Raw genomic sequence first — 9175 nt, forward strand, 5'->3', positions numbered from 1 at the left:
AGCAATCGATTTGGCTTAGTAAATTTTAAAATTAGACAAAACAATGGATCTAGAAAATTCAGTCATTGAGGCCAGAAGAGAAACAACAGGATTAGAGAGTGTAGCCAGTAAATCATAATCATATAGCGCTAATTTATATTCTAGGTCACCCACTTTTATGCCATGGATGTTCTGATTCGCTCTGATTGCTCTGGTTAACGTTTCCATACTGTCAATAGGCACCGGTTTTCCCAAGATAATTTGATGCAGATAAATTAATATTAAAAATGTTTTATTTAAAAAAATCCAACACAACTTTGATACAATGACTATATACAGTCAAATTTCATATAAAATATACAAATGAAATTATGAAGGTAAAGTGACATTGTGCAAGTATTTAATACAATTTTCATTCATCACAGTACCATATTTTAAAGTGACACATTGCATGAGGGCATCAGATTTAAATCAGTCTCTCACCAAGAATAGGTGCTACGGTGGGCTAGCTATATGATGGTACAGGTCCCGGGCTGTTAGGCTCGGCACCACCGCAGGAGGCTTCAACAGATCGATTAGATATTTCTCCCTTCTGTGTTCTCCAAGGTGCAAATATTCCAAACAATGCGTTTTGGTTATGATGACCTTTTTCAAGAATGGATAACATGCAGTCCACATCAGGGGTTTATATACCCTGTAGTGCTATACCTAATTGCACCATAATTAGCTAATTTTCACTGGAAATGACCTATTTGCGTGTCATTACAATGCTGTGGTGATTGTGTGATGTGCAAAACAACAACTAGGGCTAATATAGAAAGAAAAATGGTAGAATTTGTAATTAATGGAAAAAAATAAAAATAAATGATTTTATTAGTTGCCATTCTTGCAATGTCATCTATTTACATGAATGTGGATGTGGCCTTATCTACATAGGCAAAACTTCCAGACCCCTGAAGAAAAGAGCAGCAGAATATGTTTACAATATACGGAAAGGGTTAACTACACATCCGCTGTCTGAACATTTTGATGTTAATCATAATAAATGTGAGAGGCAGATTAAAAGATTCTTAGGGATTCAACAAGTACAGGCAAATTGGAAAAATAGAAATGTGGAAAAAATGTTAGCCCAGTGAGAAAAGGATATATGAACTCAAGACACTGAAACCTAATGGTCATAACGTTGATTTTGAAATGAAGTTGTTTTTATATTAAAAATAATGTAAGGGCATTTTATTATTGTTTTTATAATGTTTTGTTTTATTGGTACTGTTGTTTATATATGTGCCTCTGTTGATTTTAATATATATTTTTTCTTTTGTATTCCACATAATACTGTTAAAGATGGTTAACTTACAGGATGAAAAAGCAATAACCTTTTACACTAAAACTCGAGCTGCTGCGGCCACTGAATATAAACCTTAACCTCCGTACTTTTTACCCACTTAGCATTCACAGGCCCGTACCGCGTACTCACTTTCCGTCCTCATGCCGCAACGGACGTACAAAGTACACGCTTTGCGTACACACACACACTGACACGCTGTAAGCACAATGCAGCAACACATGTGGCTGAAATACACTTTAAACCTTTAGCAGGAAAGGAACACGACACCAATTGTATTTAAAAATGTTGGGATCCGACCCACCAACAGTTATTTACTCAAAGGGGGTTACAACGATAATACAAATACAATTAAAGAAAAGAGGCTACAATCAATGATACATACGTTTGTTTCTCCAGCGCCACCCAGTCCCGGTCCTCATTAAATCAAGATAGATGACCTTCAGAGAATGTGAATGACCGGCCAGGCAGCGTGGCTTTTATACATTTGTACAAATCATGATACAATAGAAACTGTAATGTCTTCGCCCATATGTCAAAGGCTGGTTATTTACAGTACAGGAGGGGTCATAGGTCGATTTGAATAGGTGGGCGATGCCTGGTCCAGGTGCACTTGCAGATGGTCTCCACTGGGTTCCCGCCGAATATCAAGAGTACAGTAAATACAGTTAATATTAATATTCTGTCCCTGCGCATTTCTATGCGCAGGAGCATGCTATCTTCTGCAAACTGCTACCGGAATATTGCTCTTACAATACTGTACAGCTGGATACCAAACACCACCTCCTTTGTGGTGTTTGTACTTGATGTGTGTGACTATAGTATTTTCGACTTCGACAGTCCACCCTTTGGCAGTCATCAATAACTGGCACACTTAACTACTAAACTGAAAATATTATCTATACAATATATACAAGTTTGGATGATCAGGGGAAAGTTGTAGGTGGGAAATGTATAGCCTAGTGGAATAATAAAAAGCATGTGCCGTGTTTGCGCCGCATCAAGATTCGAACACACCCGAATATCAGACCAATAATTATGATAACTCCCAGGATACAAAGGAGAAACTTTCCCACATTCACAATAACATTCTCTGCCCACTCTCCTAACCCTGAGAACCACTTGCGTGGGTTCAACCATGAGACCCAGGCGGTCAGTTCATTACCCACAGCCGTCAAGGTAAGGTTGTGTTTTCTCCTGAACTCCCACTTCAACTGCAAGATCTCGTCCATCTTTTGATCGATGATCTCTGCGGGGTCGTCAGTGCTATTTGTAATATACGTACAACACTTCACACCATGGTGGTCATTCCGAGTTGTTCGCTCGGTAAATTTTTTCACGTCGCAGCGATTTTCCGCTTAGTGCGACTGCGCCAAGTAAATTTGCTATGCAGTTAGGAATTTTACTCACGGTTTTTTCTTCGTTCTGGTGATCGTAATGTGATTGACAGGAAGTGGGTGTTTCTGGGCGGAAACAGGCCATTTTATGGGCGTGTGGGAAAGAACGCTACCGTTTCTGGGAAAAATGCGGGAGTGGCTGGAGAAACGGAGGAGTGTCTGGGCGAATGCTGGGTGTGTTTGTGACGTCAAACCAGGAACGACAAGCACTGAACTGATCGCAGATGCCGAGTAAGTCTCGAGCTACTCAGAAACTGCACAGAGATGTCTTTTCGCTATATTGCGAATCTTTCGTTCGCAATTTTACGAAGCTAAGATTCACTCCCAGTAGGCGGCGGCTTAGCATGTGTAAAGCTGCTAAAAGCAGCTTGCGAGCGAACAACTCGGAATGAGGGCCCATATTGAGTTTCCAGGGTTACACAGTACCCACCTGTCACAGCCATAACATCCTGTGCTGAATCAGCTCCTTCTTGTAGGCTTGTAACTCCCTACCCGTATACCTGATGGTGTCATCATACATCTCAGTGATATTATCTATCAAGTTCGCCAGCGCAAGGATGTACCTATAATTTATAGTTCCTCTGTCAGTACAGGTGATATCTAATGCGAGGAGGAACTGAATCCCGGTGGATTCATGGATCAAATCAGTGGCTGCATGCTCTGTCCTATCTATGAGGTGTCTCTTGATGATGTGTTCATAATGGGTATGAGTATAAAGAGTCTGAGTGTTGCAGTGAATGTCTTTCATTTTATCGTGCGCTATGGTCATTTTCTCTGGTAGTACTCTCTCAATATAGCACAACCCTTCAGAGCTCAGAGTAAGCCACTTGTACACTCGCCTCCCACATATGAAATAGGCATCATCTGGGAGAACATAAGGGACAAAATGTAACAACACCATATCACAAATCTTCCTTATAAAGAAACCAATCCCTAGTTCTTTCATTTGTTCAGTACAAGCATCGAGCTGGAAGATGTGGGCACAATACCCTTGCGATACTTTTCCAACCCACATGGTTTTGATCCCACGTGTATACCTATACCGAAAATACTTCCCACTGGTGGCTATCTTGCATACAAGCTCTGTGTGAAAAGGTCATTGTCTGGTTATTCCACATCACTTCACAATTTCCTGGTTTTCAGAAATTGGAAACATTAAAACACAACAGGGACCTATCTACGTTGTACTGGTGGAGCTTCAAGGTAGGGGGCCTAGATATATTGAATTTCTTGCCCACCGGTCTCCCACCCCGTAATTTGAGTAACCAATACTGAATCTAGCGCTCTGTCACTCCAATCAATATGCTGCCAGTAACATAGGGCTACTCACCCCTATTAGATTAAAAAATCAAACAAGCAACAAAGAAAACTAATGTTACAGCGCATATGGATTAGAATTTACAAAGGTCTTTTTATTAAAAAACATATATATATATATATATATATATAAAATATGCAATTTATACCACCGGCCGGTCAATATACTTTTGCAATGATTATTTCACATATGAACTGGATGTAACATATATTGTAACAAGTTACTCTATATCCACTTAGAATTTCTTAACAACACCTATTTATAATGGTTAAAATATAACTTATCCAATATTTACTGAGGCTGAATGATACACACAATGTTCTTTTCTGTGGGGCTATATAACAGTCACTTTGATGAAAAAATGATGAAATAAAGTTATTCCTCACATAGAATGCGGGTATATGCGCTTTGTATAGCCACAGCCTGTTAATAATGTGAGCCAATGCTCCCTCTAAAAGCGTGTCTGACCAGACATTTATGCAGTGCGGTCTCACCACTCCTGTGTATGGATTATTTCACCCAGAATGTACTCCCCGGCTGCTGGTGCTTTCAACGTTTTATCGTGCAGTCATCTCTGGGGGATCATAAGAAAAGGTGAAGAATTCCAACTACAACCTGCTGGAGTGTACGTGTTGGTTGTCGAGACCTCCGGATAGTGGTATATAGCAATTTAAATGAGTAGTTGACGCGTTTCCCCGCCTCCCTCCGGGTTCAGCGGCTTCATCAATTTGAGTACCTCATCTATTGTTAAAGGGTATGGCACTAATCTCGACTTACTCTGTCCTTGAGGTACCTGTGAGCACACCCAACATTCTGTTTGGTTTAAGACCTTACCCACTAAAAAGTAGTAATCACTCCACGGATGTCAGCCAATGTCGATAATACTGTTTGACTGACATCCCTGGATGCATCCATCCTCGACTATGTTCTCGCAATGCTTACATATACAATATTCATCAGACAATAACCCCTCACATTGCCTCCGAGCTCTGTGACTACCAGAATGCTTACTGATACCAGCCTTTACTAGAGTGATGTGTTGCTCCTGAGATCCTACAGATCCGTAATCACCATCAGAATCCATCAGAACCCATTCCAGATCCTTGCTCGACGTCTCTGGGACCCTCACAAAAACAGATTGTCCTGATTAAAAACAGAGTTACCAGAAAAACCCGAAATGCAGTCTCTTGAGGTAGATCCATTTCGTTAAGGAGCTAACAGAAAAAAATAAGAAGGAAACAAAATAAAAGAAAAAAAAATGCAGTGGGGGTGAGGTGAAAAAAGAAAAATGGTACGACAACCGTCTTTGATTTTGTTGTGCTCCTCCCTCAGGTGCCGTTCACCAGTCCTGCCTCTCAGCTTTCCCGAAACAAATTCTCTAGTGACAAGAGGTTCTCTTCACCTTGCTCTTTGTCACGAGTTTTCTCCGGGTCAGCGACTTTCTTGCAGTGGGATGAGTGTACCCAAGTCTCTCTTTCTGCAACATTTAGTGCTGTCCTGCTGGTCAACAAAACTTTATACAGTCCTTCCCACCTGTCTATGAGGCAACCTGAGCGTAAAAAAATTTGAATCACATAATCCCCAGGCTCAATGTCATGACAAATACTGTTCAGTAGGTCAGGAATCACCAGCTTTAGATTCCTTTGTTGATTTCTCAGCTGCTGGCTCATCCTAACCAAATATTGCACAGTTATTTCATTATTGCACTTCAAATCATTCTGGGGTCTATCATTACATGGGGTTGTCGACCAAAAAGAACTTCGAAGGGTGATAAGTTAAGCGGTGACCTGGGAGTGGTTCTGATGCTGTAAAACACTAATGGTAAGGCCTCTGGCCACAACAATTCAGATTCAGCCATCACTTTGCTCAACTTATTCTTAATAGTGCTGTTCATTCTCTCCACCTTCACACTTGCCTGTGGCCGGTACGGAGTATGCAGCTTGCTATTAATACCCATCAATTTGCACATGACCTGAAAGACTTCACCTGTAAAATGGGTACCCCTATCACTGTCAATCATTCTAGGGATACCATATCTGCACACAAATTCCTGCATTGTTTTCTTTGGAGTGAACACAGCAGTATTTGTGGCAGCGGGGAATGCTTCTACCCAGTTTGAAAACACATCAGTACATACTAACACATATTTAAAATTCCTACAGGGTGGTAACTGTATGAAGTCAATTTGTATTACCTGAAAAGGTCAGTCTGTAGGAGGGATATGGGATGGCTCTGCTGGTATTGCCTTACCAATATTATTCCTCAAGCAAGTAGGACATGTCATTGCTTTCTTACCTGCATGAGAAGATAACCCTGGTGCACTCCAGTAGGCTCTTACCAGCTTGCACATACCTTCTTTACCTAGATGAGTCAGACTGTGTGCCACCTCAGCTAGGCTTGGGAGTTATGATCTGGGGGCCACTGGCTTACCGTGTCCATCTGTCCAAAGTCCTGAGGACTCCTGGCCATATCCCTTCACATTCCAGACCACCTTTTCCTGTAGGGAACACAAATTTTGCATTTCAATTAACTGTTGCAAATTAACCGTGTTGAATGTCATCAGTGGTGTGATGTCAGTTTGTATGGTGGTGCTTGCTGTTGATTTTGCAGCTTCAACTGCCCAGCTGTTACCAAGTGAAATTGGGTCTTGGTCGTGTTTACTTTACACTTGATAACAGTCACTCTGGTTCCTGTATTGCTGTCAGAAGCCTCTTGATGTGGGATGCATGCACTACAGGTGTGCCAGCTGCTGTCATGAAATTTCTGAGGTGCCACAGGGCCCCAAAATTATGCACCACTCCAAAGGCATACCTAGAGTCCGTGTATATATTAGCTGACTTACCCTTTGCCAACTCACATGCTCTGGTCAGTGCTACCAGCTCAACGACTTGTGCTGAGTGCGGTGGGCCAAGGGGTTCAGCTTCTATGATACCTTTGTCATCTACAACTGCGTATCCAGTGCACAGGTCTCCCGATTCCGTTGGTCTGTGGCAACTACCATCAGTGTAGAAGGTAAAGTCTACGCCTTCCAATGGGTTGTCACTAATGTCAGGTCTTGCATTGAAAGTTTGGTTCAGGTATTCCATACAATCATGTGCATCAGTATCTGCACTAAATCCTACTTCACCATCATTCTCATCCTCCACCCTTTATGCATGACCAGGCACACTTGACAAGTAAGTTGCAGGATTTAGTGAGCTGCTTCTCTTAATGGTGATGTTTACAGGGGCCATCAGTGATAATTCCCACTTTGTAAACTGAGCAGATGAGACATGTCTGGTTTTGGCGGAGTTTAGCAAAGCTGATACTGCATGAGGTGTATACATAGTCAAGTCGTGTCCTAACACTACGTCCTCGCTCTTACCAGCAAATCTATGGCTGCAACACTTCGCAAGCAAGTGGGGAGAGGCCATGCTACTGTGTCCAACTGTGCACTGTAGTAGGCTACTGGTCTGCTAGCATCACCATGTTTCTGTTAAGACTTCTGCCACGCACCCAGCATTTTCAGTACTGTATAGTTCAAAGGGCTTCTCATAATCTGGCATACCTAATGCTGGTGCCTGTGGCAAGCACTGTTTCAGTCTCTCAAATACCAGTTTAAACTCATCTGTGTGAGAGACCCGTTCTGGCTTATTTGAAGAGACCATTTCCTGCAGCAGTAGTGCCAGTATAGAGAACCCTGGAATCCAGTTCTGACAGTACCCACACATTCCGAGGAAAGTGCGGACCTGTTGCTGAGTTTGTGGCAAAGTCATGTCGCGAATGGCCTGTATTCTATCAACAGTCAGTTGCCTAAGTCCTTGCTTCAAGCAGTGTCCCAAGTATTTAACCCTAGTCCGACACAACTGCAACTTATCCTCTGGGAGAGATGAAACAGAAGCTGTTTAGTATCTGCCAAGGACGACTCAAATGAGTCAGAGCACAACAACAAGTCATCAACATATTGTATTAGCACTGACCCACTCTCAGGTTGAAAAGATTGCAGTCATGTAAGGCATCGGAGAAAATACACAGGCTGTCAATGAAACCTTGGGGTGACGAGTCCAGGTGTACTGTACTCCCCTGTAAGTGAATGTAAAGAGGTATTGACTGTTAGGATGGAGAGGAACAGAAAAGAAAGCAGAGCAGAGATTAATGACAGTGAATAATTTGGAGGTAGAGGGGATTTGCATAAGGATGACAGCTGGATTGGGCACTACGGGGAATTGGCTCTCAACTATCATGTTTATCCCTCTTAGATCCTGTACTATCCTGTAACCCTTCCCCCCACTCTTTTTCACAGGGAAGATGGGACTATTGGCTGTGCTGGACGTCCTGACTAGGATGCCCTGCTGTAGCAGCCGTCTATGACGGTGTACTCTTCTAATTGTACCTCTGGCTTCAGAGGATAATGGAGAATTATTGGAGCTATTCTGCTATCTTTTACTTGTACCGTTACTGGGGCTACATTCGCCATCAATCCAGTGTCTTGTCCATCTTTGGTCCAAAGGGAACCCGGTATTTTCAAGATCGTTTCCTCTACCTTTGATGGACACTTCTCTATAACAGTAGAGTGCAACATTAGTCTTTGATGGGTGTCTAATATATCTTGCACCTCCTGTGCATGGTTCTCAGGTATATCTAAGATTACGCCCTCAGGGGTACAGTATATGACACACTGCATTTTACACAACAGATCTCTGCCAAGTAAATTAGTCGGAGCCGATGCAGCCAGCAAAAAGGAATGCTTGGTTTGTAAAGGCCCTATCGTAATCTCTGCTTGTCTACTCAAAGGGTATTGTTGCACCTTTCCTGTTACTCCCATTGCCGAAATCGTTTTTCCCGTCGTTTTTTACACCTGTGGTGGAATTCAACACTGATCTGGCCGCCCCTGTATCTACAAGAAAAGGTAGTGGTACACTAACTACATCAACCATGACCTCAGGTTTACTACCAAGGCTAGCAATCAATTTCACTGGCTGTAGACTATAGGTGTTGCCCAACCTCTATTGTGTAGTGGGACCCTCCTGCAGCGCATTGGCAGCTACAATATGTGAGGGAAATAACTGTGAGTTTTCGGGTCCTGCCAGTCACTCCTGGGTGGGTACCTCCTTGTTTCCCCTCTATGCGGCTCATAATCCCTTCTATGTGGTCCCT

Source organism: Pseudophryne corroboree, chromosome 10 (assembly GCF_028390025.1).
Source record: "Pseudophryne corroboree isolate aPseCor3 chromosome 10, aPseCor3.hap2, whole genome shotgun sequence".
Taxonomy (NCBI): Eukaryota; Metazoa; Chordata; class Amphibia; order Anura; family Myobatrachidae; genus Pseudophryne; species Pseudophryne corroboree.